Below are 17,723 nucleotides of genomic sequence, written 5' to 3' on the forward strand. Positions count from 1 at the left end.
CAATTGTTAATGATGCACATATGACACTTGGCGTGCTGTAGTCATACGTTGTTGGCCATCACTATTGGTATTAAGTCCATCCGGTGCGCCAATGTTGTTGCTGATGGGTGAGGGACATGGTGGCAAGACGGGTACGATTGAAAAATGTATGCAATTTCGCGATGTAGTGGCACGTGTACAACAAATAGGACCCGGTTTGGTGCCACGTACCGAACGCGTGTGCTACAAATGTATGAGTGCAGGCGACATGATATCTGAGAAATATCGCTGTAAACGATGTAATGGACGCAAAACCATAAGGGCACGTTCAGTAGTGGAAGTACATATAGAGAAAGGTATGCGTGATGGCCGAAGAATCGTATTTAATGGTGAGGGTGATCATGAACCCGATTCACAGACCGGTGACATTATCATTTTACTTGATGAGAAAGAACCTTCGACATATATGCATGTTGGCACTAATTTAATGATGAAAAAGCCACACAATTAGTAGAAGTACTTTGTGGATCCAAGGGTGTTATTAAGACATTGGATGATCACGATCTTGTTGCGCGTTCAAAGCCGAGTGAGATACGTAAACGTGAAGTGACTAAATGTATCATGGAGGGTGGAAGGTATGCAGCGGTATAAAACTCCGTTGGAGAAGAATCGCTTGATCATACAATTTGAAGTTAATTTCCCCAGCAATATTCAACGCACAGTTATTCAGTTAATGCAAAACGGTGGAATTGGAGGAATTCGATCCCACACAGCGCCGCCATCAACAACATCAACGCATGGCGTACGATGAAGATGACCGTGGCTATGAGCGAGGACCCAGAATAGAACAATGCTCTTCAAGTTAAGCGCATATCAATAACGCCAACATTCATATACAACAAAAAAAGTACCTTAATTGTGTAGTCAATCCTCTTCAAACGAGCCGCGAACATCAACAACGTTAATAGCTAAATTTTAGATAAACATACCAGCAACTATTTCACCAAAAATTTATTACCACCAATACCCAAACAATGGATTTGTGTCTATGCTTGTTTGCCACAACAATAATAATAAGCCTGCACCAATCTATCGCAGATACTGCACATAATGATCTCCGTTTACAAATTGCCACTGATGAAGATCGCGAAAGTGCTGTTGACCCTTTTTTTAAAAAGGTCGTCATGACCCAAAATCACAAGTTGGTGCAAGATGATGGAATATTTAATACCTAGTTCCACTTAACTTTTCTTTATATTTGCATAGGTTCCTCCTCAGCCCTTATTTTGCACTCGATGAAGAAAACGCATACGGCGATTGAGTAGGATTACAGCGAAACATTTAGTCCGCAGTATTGATGAGGGGAAGGCAGAATCGCGAGATTTGGTCTACAACGCCATGACGGGTGTGGTGTGGTGTTTGAACTTTATTAATGGCTAAATAAAAAATAAAAAATTTATTTTTAGGTTGAACTGGTCGGCTCCGAGGACCTAACATAGACTGAATGGTGGGGAATGTTACATCCCCGTAACAACAGCTAGAAGGATCTCATTTGAATACGCTAGTTGGTCGTTCCTGCGGTGTTAGTTCGTCGGGATTGGGTAGTGTGGCCATTGGTGGTCTTAACGAGGACAACTTAAATATTCGTCCGACAATTATGTCTGCATCTGCTGCAGCACCCATGTTGCATTGTAGTGCTGCTGTAACCAATTCACAACTGTCACAATCGCAGCAGCTTTCGCAGACCCAGCAACAACAACAACCACAAAACACCAATTAAAGCTTCGGCAATGCCCGGTGATACATTAAATAATACTGATTACTTGTATGTGCAGTTTGGTGGGCTGGACTTCGGTACGGAAGATATGTTCGAAACTTTGTCATAGAAGCTTGGTGCATCGGTGACGATCGATAGTCAACAACAGACGCAATCACGTGGATGTCGATCAGGTGAGTTGTAGCAATTGGTGATTCGAATTCTTATATTACGTAAGTGAGATTAGGTACGGTTGTGAGCGGTTTATACTGCAGCTTAGAACTAGCGCCTTACTTTTGATTGTAAATGCCCACTTCACATAATTTTTCGAAAAGTTAATAAAAAACAATGAATTCAATCAAAATTACGTAAGTCAAACCTATTGTAACGAATTTACTGCAAATCTTCTTATTTTCAATCCTCTGCTAAGTTCGAATCACTAAACTGTTGAATAAATAATTCCAATTTGAATAATGGAAAACGGCCTTTATTAAAGTACTTCACAATAACACTCAAACTGTGCAACGAATAGCTTGCTTAATAACCACACTGATTGATAGCTCAATGAAACTCTACTATTCAAAATAATACTGCTATTGCTCGCTAGATATCGTCTTAATCGAAACTGCTTGACAATTCAAATCAAACTGAATTACAGCGCCTCTACATATGTCGCCTTTTATACTATTTGGTTTCCTCGTTCGCATTTTCTAGAATCTACTACCATTGTCCATGAGCTCTCAAACTTCTCAGCTATAACTAAAATTGCACAAGTTTATAGTTTTTCTCATTGCATACTTATAGGAGTATCTCAGATATATGCATGTGTTAGTGCATTGACTCTCCGCTGCTCGTATACGTACATTATACATATATCTAGACGCAGTTATTGTTTCGTTTATGTAGATACATAATGACTGAATTATTGATGTGCATTCACGTAAATGCTTAGCATCGGCTTAGAGACGGCAGCACTCCTTAGTTTTGCTAATATTCGTAACACAGCCTCCACCTAAGTCTGATCGTCCCGATCAGACAAATCTCTCGATCTAAACGCTGCTGGCATCGCCAAATGTACCACTCTTCTCCTCCGTGGTTTCTCAATGCTTTGTATGCGGGAGATGGTATCACTGATCTTCTTCACAACCTTGTACGGGCCTTCCCAACTGCACCGAAATTTGGATGGAACACTTTTCCGCCGGTGAGGGTTGTATAACAGTACCAAATCTCCCTCCCGGAAACCTTCCGAATTATTTTCCTTGCCGTACCTGTGCTTCATCTTACTACTCATTATCCTGGATCGTTCCCTCGCACTCTGTTGCTTGGCCAATGAAGAACTACTTCGCAGAGCTTGCGCTGGACGGATTTGCTTTGCATAATCAGTATCGTTCCGACGCTTCACAACAGTAGTGTGCCTTGGCTTGAAACTACCCTTGCATTCTTTCTTCGTTTTAGTACGTCCGTTAGGGCTTTTCAATGCCAGTGTTTCTCTCACAGGTACCTTCGGTTTTGATTTGTTTGGCCCATTTGTTCCATCAACCTTTACCTTTGAATTTCGTGGCCTTCGTCGAGTCTTCTCCACCAGTACCCGATTACTGCTGAACCCTTTTTCCAAACTAAAGTTAAGTGGCACATCTTGGTTCTCATAACGCATCACCCTTCTCTGCATATCGATTTTGATGTCATGGCCAACCAAGAAATCCACTCCCAATATAACTTCATCAACAATCTCCGCCACAACAAATTTGTGTAGAACCATGACCTTGCCAATCAATACTTCACATATCACTTCTCCCTGGACTTGGTTATACTCGCCAGTGACCGTACGCAACTTTGCTCCAGGTAATGACTTTACTCTCCTGTTGACCAAGTCAGATCGGATCAAGGATTGAGATGCGCCCGTATCTACAGTCAGTACTGGTTCTTTGCCATCCACATTCCCTCTGACGGTAAGACCGCTCGATTTTCTACCAATTTGCGACACAGATATCACAGGGCATTCAATAGCTGGATCTAGCTCTCTACCTCTTACTCGCTCTTGCTCATCTCCTCCAGCTTTGCGTTTACGGCCACCCACATTGTTGGAACTATTAAGACCAAGATCGCAATGACGTGCTATGTGACCGGACTTCCCGCATTTGAAGCATTTGATAACTTTTTCACTTCGCTTTTGTGATCCTTTAAGTGCCTCCAATATTGCGTCTACCCAGTCTGGCTTTTCCACTTCCACGCGATGAGCTTTGTACGCTGGCTTACTCAAAAGTGAGGCTGTTTCCTGAGTCAGTGCATGCGATACGGTTTCAGCAAATGTTAGTTTTGGATTCGCATATGTAGCCCGCTTCGTTTCCACATCTCGTATGCCATTTATGAAGGTCTGGATTTTTACCCTTTCAGTGTATTCCACGGGTGCGTCCGCATTTGCAAGATGAGCCAATCTTTCAATATCTGAAGCAAACTCCTGCAATGTCTCATTTGCTTTTTGGTAGCGATTTTGCAACTCAATTTGGAATATCTGTTTCCTAAGCTCGCTTCCGTAACGTCTCTCTAAAGCGCTCATCAATGTTTCGTAGTGGTTCCGCTCGTACTCTGGGATGGTCTGTAAGATTTCCGCGGCAGGCCCTTTCAGTGCCACGAACAGAGCTGCAACTTTATCTTCAGCATTCCATTGGTTCACTGCTGCGGTCTTCTCAAACTGTAGCTTAAAGACCTGAAAAGGAACAGAACCGTCAAAGGATGGTGTCTTTACCTTTAGATTACTCGCTGAAACAGCTGGGTGATTTAGTTGTAACTGCTCCATACGGCCTTTTAAATCATCTACTCCTGCCTGAAATTGAGCCATTTTTGCATCCTGCGCTTCCAGTTTTGATGATACCTGTTCCAAAATTTCTGCCGACATTTGACGATTTCAGATATACGTGCCTCTTGCGCTTCCAATTGAGATGCCATATATGTCTTTTGGTCTTCCAGTTGAGATAACACTTGCGACGTCATTTCTGAGATACTTGCCTCCTGTGATTCCAGTTGGGATGCCATATATGTCTTCTGTTCTTCGAGCTGTGTTTCCATCTTGGATGTTATCTGTGTCGACTGCGATTCCAGCTGAGATGCCACTGTCGATGTTTGAGCAGTTATTGCAGCCAATATCATGTTCAAGTCTGTGCTCGTAACTGTCTGCGATGTTTCGTTTTTCTCTTCAATTTTTGTTGTTGTCTCATCGACATCAAGATGAAAGACATACTCTTCCACTTTAATTCCTTCTGCTTCCATTGCTTCTCGTAGTCGTGCCTGTAGTTCGAGTTTAATGCCGGTTGTATTCAATCCATGGCTCTCCAACTCCTTCTTCAGTTGCTGGATCTTCAATCACTGAACTTTGCCATATCCTTGTTGTCCTCCGGAATTTATTCAACAATTCCTCTTCTGATACCAATTGTAACGAATTTACTGCAAATTATTCTATTTGCAATCCTCTGCTAAGTTCGAATTACTAAACTGTTGAATAAATAACTCCAATTTGAATAATGGGAAATGGCCTTTATTAAAGTACTTCACAATAACACTCAAACTGTGCAACGAATAGCTTGCTTAATAACCACACTGATTGATAGCTCAATGAAACTCTACAATTCAAAATAATACTGCTATTGCTCGCTAGATATCGTCTTAATCGAAACTGCTTGACAATTCAAATCAAACTGAATTACAGCGCCTCTACATCTGTCGCCTTTTATACTCTTTGGTTTCCTCGTTCGTATTTTCTAGAATCTACTAGCATTGTCCATGAGCTCTCAAATTTATCAGCTATAACTAAAATTGCACAATTTTATAGTTTTTCTCATTGCATACTTATAGGAGTATCTCAGATATATGCATGTGTTAGTGCATTGACTCTCCGCTGCTCGTATACGTACATGGTACATATATGTAGACGCAGTTATTGTTTCGTTTATGTAGATACATAATGATTGAATTATTGATGTGCATTCACGTCACTGCTTAGCATCGGCTTAGAGACGGCAGCACTCCTTAGTTTTGCTAATATTCGTAACACTATTTTAAATTGATTCCAAGTTGTTAAAGGGCAAGCTACTCGAAAAGGGTGCACATTTTTTGTCTTCAAAGTTCTTTATCCCAATTTGCTGAAGTTATGCAGGCTCCAGGGGTTTAAATATTCCTTTGAAATGGTTCTCAGATCATACTTAGGTTGAGAGAGGTTTGAAAAGAGAAAGGTTTGAAAAATCATTTATTTAAAAATAAAAAAAAAAAAATAAAAATCATTTATTTGCTTAACTATAAATTAGCGTCTGGAATCCCTCACTAGGGTAGGCACCTTGTCGTTGGTGTGAGGGCTTAGCCGAACTCCATAGCGCCCGACTATGAGGCGTAGCTGTTTAGGACTGACATCTACGCCGTTTCGCCTCATAGGAGGGCGGCGGGATGTCGGTGACCAAGAACTGCCAACCCCCTAATCCAGGGTGTTATGCGGACCGTGCCTATTGGACGATTTGCAGCCAGGGGATCTCGGGAAGTAGTTATGGCCTTACCGCAGTAAGGGGCGCTGCTGTGGCGGACGGTTCTTTCCCCGTATATAATACTGGACCGCTGAGCCCGCCTTGTCGGGCAGGTGGTCGTACGACCAGGATGAACAACTCATTACCTGAATGTAATAAGGAGGATGTAAAGAGGAGGACTGAGTCGCAATCCAAGGACGACAAATACGAATTAAGCTATGCGTCGGACTCAATGAACTCCGTGTTGGAGAAGCACACAAATGAAAACGGAGTAGAAGAGTGGAGAAGGGTACGGAGCAGAGGAAGTAAAAGAGCTCTCTCGCAGTACCGTGCAGCACTAAGAATTGTACAACGCTTGGGAGCAGTGGTCGACCCAACAGAAGTGGAGATCGAGCGCTTGGAATGGGCCCATGAAGCGGTAGAAGTAGGTCGAAGGCAGTTCAAAAGGTTTGCTGCGAGAAACCCTCGGTTCTGCAACTGGTACGAGGAGGAAGAAGCGTCGAATGGCAGAATGAAGAGGCAACGTTCGGCAGAAGGCGACAAGCCTGCTTTCAAGAGGCAGAAAGGACCCAGTCCTAGAGCCGCGAGGCAGGGCAGTCGCATAGACAAGACAAGTAGGCCCAAAGCTGTAAGACAGATGGGTTCCAATAGCGAGGTAGCAACTACCTCGAAAGCTGCCAGTCAGAGGGACGTTCCAACTACGGAAGTAGGAGATAAGCCAAAGGGAGATAACGCTAAGACTCCGGCTTTCTCGGAGGCGCTAAAGGGAGTTAACGCGAAGACTCCGGTGTTCTCGGAGGTTCCAAAGGGAGATAACACTAAGACTCCTGCTTTTCCCGAGAAGATGAGTGATGTGGCAAAGCAGTCACTGACTGTGGCGCTGGTTGATCGTAGCAGTCCGTTCGGACAAATGACTACTGAAAGGTGGAGATCTGTGGAAAGGGAGCTTATTAGCTTAATGCTTAAGATGATGCGGGAACAACCAAGTAAGCCCCTTCCAACCTTTGATTCGGGGGGATGGTATAATGGTGTGAAGATGATAGCGTGCGACAACATCGCGAGCTTGCGGTGGCTGGAGGAAGTCGTTCCAAACCTCCAAAGGCAAGGCACGAATGCGCGGTTTGAGGTGGTGGATAAAGCGCAAATCCCCACGGTACCAAAAGTTAAGGTATGGATACCATGCGTGATGAAGTCGGAGGATACACTGCGACTTCTGCAGAATCAGAATCCGAACATACCGACACAGGATTGGAAGGTACTTACTGTATCTCGGCCTACCGAGGATGGTCAGTTCTACATCTTCCAAATAAACAAGCAGGCGGAGGATATTTTGTACACGCAGCTTGGCAAAATGTCCTTTGGCACTGGCAAAATTTACATGCGACTCAGGAAAAGAAGTCCCGAGGATAAAAATCCTAACACGCTGGAAGTGGGCGAAGTCGAAAAGGACCTCAGAAGCCTAAGGGAAAAAAGACAGGTGGAGGTCCCCGACGTCACCACGAACGTGCTAGAAGAGGACCAACCGCTAAATGGTGCTGTGACTCGCACAGAGGAACACACGGCACAACATTCACGAGGGGCTGAAGGGGGCCTCGAATACTCTAAACCAAAAGGGCAAGAGGAGGACGACGACGTCAAGACGAAGGTGCTGGAGGGGGACAAACAGCCCAATGGTGCTGCGAGTCCTACAGATAAACCTCCAACACAGTAAAGTGGCGTCGAGCGAACTCCTCCTAACCCTTGAGGAGGGTTCGTTTGACGTGGCGCTGATCCAGGAGCCGTGGCTCTCATCGGGAGGAAAGGTTTCTGGACTTAGCGCGCGCGGGTTTGGCGTTTACTACGCACAAACGGAAGGACGGGTGCGAGCTGTAGTAATGGTAAGGAAACAGCTGCATTCATATATGCTGCCTAATTACACCACCGAGGATCTCGTAGCGGTGGCCGTTGAGCAAAAGAATAAGCAGGCATTTATCCTGGCGTCCTGCTACATGGCCCATGCTGCGGAGGTTCCACCGATGGAGTGCAAAAGGCTAGTACAGGAGGAAGGGCGCAAAGGGCGGTTGGTCATAGGCGCAGATGCAAATGCGCACCACAATGCGTGGGGAGGAGCAGATACGAACGAGAGAGGCGAATCTCTATTTTGTTACATCCTGCAAACCAATTTGCAGATAGCCAACAGGGGAAATGTTCCTACATACATTGGTCCAACATCCAGCAATGTTCTGGATATTACATTGAGCTCCGAGCGTGATATATCAAGGTATGATTGGATGGTTCTCGATAGACCATCCTTCTCCGACCATGCGTATATAAGCTTCAGCATCCCACTAAAGAGCGTAGAGAAGGGAGGAACCTTTAGAAACCCTAGGGCAACGAATTGGACTAAATTCCAGAAACATGTAGAAACGAAACTGGGACAACCCAAAGAGGTTGCTAATGTAGAGGAACTGGAGGAGTCGAATGAATTCCTAACAAGGACGCTTATGACTGCGTATAACAAAGCTTGCCCTCTAAGAAGATTCAGAGGAAAAGCAAAGCCGCCATGGTGGAGCAATGAGCTGAGTCTTCTAAGAAGACAGGTAAAAGAAATGTTTAAACTCGCAAAGACCGCGGAAAGCGAAGCGTGTCGGGACGAGTACAGGGATCTACTGAGGATCTACAAGCGTGAAATAACCAGGGCGAAGAGAAACTCATGGAAAAGTTTCTGTACGGACATAGAGTGCTCCAGTGAAACAGCACGGTTGAAAAAAGTCCTAGCAAAGGGAAACATAGTCCAGGGACTAATAAAGAAAGAGAACGGGGAATGGTCACGTGATAGTGCGGAATCCCTTGAGGTGCTTCTTGATACACATTTCCCATCGGGAGACGGTTTAGAAGAACCAGCAGACATCACTCACACTTCGATCACGGAGCTAGTGGTGCCGGGCTTGGTGACCGATACCAAGATCGAGTGGGCAGTGAAGACGTTTTCTAAGTTTAAATCGCCGGGCCCAGATGGTATATTCCCGGCCATGCTACAAGTCCCAAGTAGGGCGGTCGTGGAATGGCTTAAAATAATATTCGATGGGTGCATAAGACTGAATCATGTACCGCACTCTTGGAGAACTGCTCGTGTAGCTTTTCTACCAAAGGCGGGGAAGATCGGTCACGTGTATCCCAAAGACTATAGACCCATTAGCTTAACATCATTTCTGCTCAAAACCTTTGAGAGGCTGATAGATGTGTACATAAAGTCCAACGTGGATGAAAAGCTGCTCTCCACAACACAGCATGCGTACACCAAAGGCAAGTCGGTAGACACCGCATTGCATAGGGTGGTAATAAGCATAGAGAAATCCCTGGAATATAAGGAGTATGCTCTAGGAGTCTTCTTGGACATTGCCGGGGCTTTCAATAATGTTGCAAAATGGGCGATTATGGATGGTCTTAATTACATTAAAGTACATCCTGCCTTAATCAGATGGATCGGCTGCATGTTAAATTGCAGAAAGATTACATCACAATGGGGATTGTACGAGGCCACGAAATCAGTGGACAGGGGCACGCCGCAGGGAGGGGTGCTATCACCTCTGCTGTGGACACTGGTCATCAACCAACTGCTCAGGCAATTCGATGAGGGACCCGTAAAACTTACGGCTTACGCAGATGACGTTGCAATTGTCATAAGTGGAAAATGCCTTCCAACGATTAGTTCTTTGATGGATCGGGCGCTTCGGGATATTCATACCTGGGCATCTAATGTCGGGCTGAAAGTCAATACGGAGAAGACGGATATGGTCTTGTTTACAAAGAGGTACAAGGTCCCAAATTGGACCAGGCCTAAGTTAGGAGCGGTGACCTTACAGGAGAAACCTTGCACAAAATATCTAGGAATCATCCTAGACAGTAAGCTGTCATGGAAGTTCAACTTGGAGGAGAGGGTCAAGAAGGCCTCAACGGCACTCTATGCATGTAAAAGAATGCTGGGGTGTACGTGGGGCCTATCGCCCTCTCTTTCTCATTGGGTTTTTACAGCGCTTGTAAGCCCTATTCTATACTATGGAGTTCTTGTTTGGTGGAAAGCCACACAAAAAACAACATACCTCAAAAAATTAGAGGGGGTATGCAGACTATCGATGCTTTGCATTACGGGAGCCCTGAAAACAACCCCGACGGCTGCACTGTATGCCATTCTGCACATTCCACCTGTAGACCTGGTAGCAAAGAACAAAGCGTTAACGACCGCAACCAGGCTCGATGCTTCGGGGCAGCTTGAGCGCCGACCATATGGCCATAGTAGTATAGCGTCCTCAGTCACAAGACGAACAGACTACATGATTCCCTACCTGCACTTTGAGGGAGTTCTTAAGGCCACAATAGAGGTGGACGGTTGGCGCAAGGGTGCGCAAATGGCGGACGAGGCGATACATGTGTACACCGATGGTTCCAAAATAGTGGAAGGAGTAGGGTCTGCGGTATACTGCGCTGATCCGGAATTAAGCAGATCCTACAGGCTGCCGGATTACTGTAGCGTTTTCCAAGCGGAAATATTAGCCGTAACCAAAGCAGTAGAAACTCTGGAAGAGAATAGCTTAAGCTGCAACCGTGTTAACTTTTATATTGACAGTCAAGCAGCAATTAAGGCAATAATCTCGCATAGCACAGCATCTAAATGCGTGTTAGAGTGTAAGCAGTCTCTGGAGAGAATCGGGACAGGGAGAAGCATACATCTATATTGGGTCCCAGGGCATATGGGAATAGATGGGAATGAAAAAGCGGACGAATTAGCTAAAAAGGGCGCATCCCTTGAAGCTTGCTCCGTAGACGTCCCAATTAGATTGGGCGAGATTAAGCGAATGCGAGAGGTGCACATGATCGACCAAGCAGAAAAGGCGTGGGTTCAAGCGCGGGGCTGTAAAGTGTCGAAGATTATGTGTAGGTCTTACAACCTTAGACTAACACAGTTGCTTCTATCATTAAAAAGAGAGGACTGTAGACTCATGACGGGTATTCTGACTGGACACTGCCTTCTGGCGTCGCATGCCTTTAAATTAGGCTTGGTCAGTGATAGCAGGTGTAGGAAGTGCGGGTTGGAGGAGGAAACGATCGAGCACGTTCTATGCTCGTGCCCTGCACTTGCCAGGCTAAGACTCCAGCTATTAGGAGTGATACAGCTGTCAGATCTAGAAGCAGCAAGTGGCTTAAGTCCTAGGAAGCTTCTAGTATTTGCCAAGAGGACGGAGTTATTTTATAACATAGGTCCTGGTTTTTGATAGGGTTTTTCAGTTTGGTCGTTAAAACAAACTTCTGGTAACACTACGGACTGAATCAGTCTATGTGAGGTCCTCATGGACCGGCCAGTTCAACCTACCTACCTACCTAGCGTCTGGAATGGTAATTTTGACACTTCATAATCCAACACCCAAATCTCCGGGTTTGAAATTTCCAAATTTTTTTTTTTTGTATTCCCCACAAATTACGGACCCTGTTACAGATCGTAATACGAAAGCACATATTATAACCAGTTTAGGCTTTGTCCCTCGCAAGACCACTCACGGTGGTGAAGGAAAGGTCTTTCCAAGACAGTTGACAAATTGACTATCCTAATGTAGAGGATAGTCGAACTAGGCGAACTGAAGGCGGTCATCCACAACGAGCTTTATATCATAAAGCCGGAAACGAAGACTATTGAAGTCAAATGTTACTAATTAATTTGGATGTGACGGTAAATGTTTATAAGGGGGGAGAATGTTTTGAAACACATCGGAGCGGGACTTTTCTTCCCAATATATAAACCTTTATCTTCACGAGATGAAAAGACTAAGATCTATTCAAAAAAATAGGATGAAATGCTTCTTCTCGTTATCTCAGAAGAAAGCAGTGAATTGTTTTCTGGTATCTTCGTGGCGAAGGGACATTTTGTTGTTAGGGAAATTACTGATGCTGTTGCACCTTGAGAGAATTTGCCTTGTTGTTATATTTGTATTCTGTGGCAGATAATGGATCTGAGTTAGGGTATGTTGGCCTCGTTCAGGGGAACGAGAGCATGGTTATCGGTGTGTTGGCCTCGTTCGGAGTGAACAAGAGCTGGGTTATTTGGGATATAGTATAGTATTTTGGGATATTAATTTTCATCATTTTCCTTGTCTTTGGGCGGAAGTAGTACCAGTTTCGCGATTGGTCTGGTAATTTCTTCCTTAATTGTATTGACGTTAACAACACGTACACGGTTATCGGAACCTGGGTGTGTGTTGACGATTCTGTGGATGTTTCCACTTATATCGTTTTTGCATTTCGGTGAGATTTTCCAATTTCCATCTCTTGCAGAATGTTTGATGAAGGGTTTTCATCTTTTGCCATCGGTTTACAATTGAGGCAGGGTATTCACTGCCATCGAGTTCAGGAGGAGCTAAAAGATGTCCGACTACGAGAAAGTGGCCTGGAATAAGCGGCTCCCGGTCGGAAGGGTCGTTGGATGAGGGAATGAGAGGTCTAGAGTTGAGGCAGGCCTCAACTCGACATAAGAGGGTCGTAAACTCTTCAAAGGTATATTTACAATTGGACGCGACCTTTTTAAAATGGGTCATAAAACTTTTTACCCCCCTTCCCGTAAACCTCCCATGTGAGGAGCGCTTGGCGGTATAAAATACCATTCTAAAGTGTGATTGCTATATTTGTTCATTATGTCGTCCCTTGCTTCACGCGGAAAGGCTTTGAACTCGGATCGTAAAGATCGCGAAGCTCCGACAAATTAGTACCATTGTCGGCGTAGACATTTTTTGGGCATCCTCGTCTGGCTACAAGTCTGGCGAAGGCAGCAAGGAAAGACCCGGTACTGAGATCGTTTGTCGCTTCAAGATGAATCGCTTTCGTCAAAAAGCAGACAGACATATCCTTTTGAAATTCGACATTTCTTCCTTCGGTAGGATTTTATATCGAATGGTCCCGCGAAATCTACCCCAGTGTTGGTGAAGGCCTTAGTAAAGGTGGTGCGCTTTTTCGGAAGGATCCCCATAAGTTGCTTTTGTGTCCGCTTCATGTAAACAGTACAGACCTTACAGTTGTGGATAACAGACTTTATCATAATTTTAACGCGTGGGATCAAGTACGGAGTGCGGATATGACGTAGCATCAACTGGTTCCCTCCATGCAGGGTGGTCTTATGAGTAGATTGAACTATAAGTCTGGATAACCTGCAAGTGTAAGAAAGGATAATGGGATGACTTTCGTTATGGAACATGTCTTTGGATGCCCCAGTGCGCTCTCAGTTCGAATGATACCTTCTCCGTCTATATATGGGTCCAGGAGTAAAATCTCACACTTTTTGCATTTATTAGTTTCCCTGACTTCAATTTTGCGTACTCCTCTTGATAATGTTGCCTTTGGCATACTGTAACGAATTTCCTCAGATTCCGCTTATTTTGCGCCTTCTACTAACGTTCGTATTGCTAAATCGTTGAATAAATAACTCCAATATTCAATAATGCAAAATGGTCTTTATTAGACTGCTTTGAAAGCACTTCACAATAACACTTATACTTCGCAACCAATAGCGTGCTTGAATCAAACTGATTCCGTGCCTCAACTGTTGCTGCCTTTTATAATGTTTGGTTTCCTCGTTGACATATTTTCAGCTATAAAATTGCCAGCTATAACTACGTTTATAGCTTCTCATATGCGCGTGTATATGTGAGTGATACTTGCACAAATTATTGCCTACTTTTGGGAGTATCTCAGATATATGCATTTGGTTGTGTGTTGCTCTCCGCTGCTTATATGACATATGTGTAGACATAATGATTAATTTGGTTATGTGCATACAAGTCACTGCTCAGTATCGGCTTAGGGATGATAGTATCCCTTAGTGTTGCTAATATTCGTCACAATGCCCTCCACCTAAGTCTGATCGGGACGATCGATTTAAACGCTGCCAGCCTTTTCAAATGAACCACTTTCATTTTGGTTCGTGGTTTGCCAATGGTTTGTGTGAGGTAAACTACATCGTTGATCCGTTTTGCAACTTTGTATTGGCCTTCCAAATTGCACTGCAATTACGGGGACAAACCTTTTTTTCGTTGTGGGTTGTATAACAGCGCCAAATCCCCTTCCTGAAAACCTTCCGAATTAATTGCTTTATCGTACCTGGCTTTCATCTTGTCACTCATAATTTTTGTTCGTTGCCTTACAAGATCGTGTATTTCTCTCATCTCTTCTTCCAAGACACCAGTGGATTTCTTGGTATTTCTCTCCGCATCGGCCTCTATTAAAAACAAAAAAAAAAAAATCTATCCCAAACTTTAAATCAGCTGGCAGTCGAAGTTCATTGCCAAAAATTACCTTTGCGGGAGTTTGGCCCGTTGTCTCATGCGCTGCAGATCCCTAGGCCATCAAGAATAATGCTATGTATGTATTCCACTTTTTATCGTACTTGTCGACTACTTTCCTTAAATGTTCCTCCAAGGTTCTATCGAAACGTTCCACCATACAATCGGACTGAAGATGCAATGCAGTTGTCCGTGTTTTTCGAATGCCCAATTTCTTACACATTTCTTGAAACACCGCTGATTCGAAATTCCTGCCTTGGTCAGAATGTAACTCCATTGGCACACCATATCTTGCAACCCAATCGTTTGTAACCACTTCTGCTACTGTTTCCGCTTCTTGATTTGGGATTGGGTATACCTCTGGCCATTTACTGAAATAATCCATAACCACCAGGACGTATGTGTTTCCGCGGTTGCTAGTAGGAAATGGACCTGCGACATCCATGGCGATCCTTCCAAATGGTGCACCTGAAAGATACTGCTTCATCTGGCCATGACTTCTTGTTTTGGGCCCTTTAGCCCTGTTGCACACCTCGCAGTTGATAATCCACTCGGTGACCGATTGACGGCAACCAACCCAATAGACTCTATGCTTAATTTTCTCGAGCGTCTTTGCGATTCCAAGATGACCTCCACCTGGACCATTATGCAGCTCGCTGAGTACGTCAGATATTTTCTTTTTGGGAACAACTATCAGTTTTTCTTGCATTGACCATCCTCACTCTTCCATACTCGATGCAAGCAACCGGATATTTATTTATTTATTTATTTATTTGTTTGTTAAAGTCAACACAGACACAAAGCGGTTGACTACTGGATATAAGATACAATACATATAACAAGGAAAGAAAACATAAGCATAAAAAACAAAATTTAAAGTAAAAACTTAAATAATAAACAATCAAATTAATTAAGTTAAATTTTAATTAATACATAAATTAAATCAAAAATAAAAATTAGTTAAAATTAATATTGAAATAAAATTGAGATCTTATTTAAAAATCTTTAAAAATATCATGCCAGACGTGAGAGTATTTCCTTACGGATAGCAGCAATCGAATACTCAAAACTAATGCAGTTTTACAGTTCGTTATAGCGCGAGCACCAATTGCGAAGATGGCTATATTTGGCAAAATTGCGCTGTAGAATGGGTAAATGAAAGAGTACATAGTGTCTTGTAGTTCTTGCAGGAACAGAAAAATTCAGTCTGCTTATAAGGTCTGTGGAGTCTATCTCACCGATAATCAGTTTATGAAGGAACATTACCCCGAGTAATGTTCTTCTATTCTCTAAAGTTGGCAAACTAATGAGAAGAAGTCTATTTCTATAAGGTGGAAGATGTTGATTTGATTCCCAGTTAAGACCGCGTAAAGCGAAGATTAGAAACTTCTTCTGTACCGATTCAATCCGATCTATATGATTTTTATACCCCGGGGACCAAATACAGGAACAATACTCAAGTATTGGGCGAACCAAAGATGTGTAAAGGGTCTTGGTTAAATAAGGATCATCATATCAATTCTAAACTGCTCCACTGTGCCCAAATTGACTTCGCAATGGGACTCTCTGCTGACATCTACTCTCTCTTTGGTCTTTCGTTTCATTCGAGCCCTTGCATAACATGTGACAGATCTTCTAGCTGACACTTTCTTAGTTGTTCCTTGTCCCATTCATCCGTACACGTTATAGTCATTAGCCGGACATCTATAATTTCTTCTTTAGCCTCGGCCTTTGAACAGTGCTTTTATTCCAAACTACATGGTCTTCGTGACATTGCATCAGCATTTCCATGGGTACTACCTTTTCGATGCTCAATGGAAAAGTCATAGCTTTGTAGTCGCTCGCTCCACCGTGCCAATTGTCCTTCCCGATAACGGAACTGCAGAAGCCATTTCAACGCTGCGCGATATGTCCTGACGCGAAATCGCTGGCCGTAGAGGTATTTGTGAAAATGTTTAATGCACTCTACCAATGCCAACAGCTCTCTCCGTGTAATGCAATAGTTCCTCTATGGTTTTCCAATCGAACTGCTGTAATATGCAACTACCTTCTCCTGTCAATCGACCAGTTGTGATAAAACGCCTCCTGTTTACATGTCCACTCGCATCTGTATCTAGAATAAATGATGCTCCTGGAATCGGATATGCTAACATTGGGGCAGTGCACAAACGCTCCTTCAATGGTTTGAAAGCCACTTCTTGCTCCTTCTTCCAATCGAAAGCTTTATTTTTTCTTGCAAGCTCATGGAGGCAATGGGCAACGTTGGAAAAGTTTGTTACAAATCGGCGGTAATATGTGCACAGCTCAAGGAAACTTCTTAATTCATGCAAGTTCTGTGGTCTTGGCCAATCCTTTACTGCCTCTATCTTTTCATTCGCTGTACAGATGCCTTCTGTCGTTACCTTGTGACCCAAATAATTTACTTCCTTTTTTAACAGCGAACACTTTTTGGGACTTAGTTTCAGACCAGCGCCAGCTATGCTCTAGAAAACTTCCTCCAAGTTTTTAAGATGTTCATCAAAGTTCTTGCCCAATACGATGATGTCATCCAGGTACACCAAGCATATTTTCCAATGTAGTCCTTTCAATACCTGATCCATGTGGATAACAGACTTTATCATAATTTTAACGCGTGGGATCAAGTACGGAGTGCGGATATGACGTAGCATCAACTGGTTCCCTCCATGCAGGGTGGTCTTATGAGTAGATTGAACTATAAGTCTGGATAACCTGCAAGTGTAAGAAAGGATAATGGGATGACTTTCGTTATGGAACATGTCTTTGGATGCCCCAGTGCGCTCTCAGTTCGAATGATACCTTCTCCGTCTATATATGGGTCCAGGAGTAAAATCTCACACTTTTTGCATTTATTAGTTTCCCTGACTTCAATTTTGCGTACTCCTCTTGATAATGTTGCCTTTGGCATACTGTAACGAATTTCCTCAGATTCCGCTTATTTTGCGCCTTCTACTAACGTTCGTATTGCTAAATCGTTGAATAAATAACTCCAATATTCAATAATGCAAAATGGTCTTTATTAGACTGCTTTGAAAGCACTTCACAATAACACTTATACTTCGCAACCAATAGCGTGCTTGAATCAAACTGATTCCGTGCCTCAACTGTTGCTGCCTTTTATAATGTTTGGTTTCCTCGTTGACATATTTTCAGCTATAA

General features: G+C 43.5%; 1 pseudogene; it reads left to right on the forward strand.

The window, feature by feature from the left end:
* Window positions 1-91: 91 nt before the first annotated feature.
* On the forward strand, window positions 92-845 carry LOC137238440 (dnaJ homolog subfamily A member 4 pseudogene; annotated as a pseudogene).
* The last annotated feature ends 16,878 nt before the right edge of the window (window positions 846-17,723 follow it).

The sequence above is a fragment of the Eurosta solidaginis genome, chromosome 1, assembly GCF_040869045.1.
Source record: "Eurosta solidaginis isolate ZX-2024a chromosome 1, ASM4086904v1, whole genome shotgun sequence".
Lineage (NCBI taxonomy): Eukaryota > Metazoa > Arthropoda > Insecta > Diptera > Tephritidae > Eurosta > Eurosta solidaginis.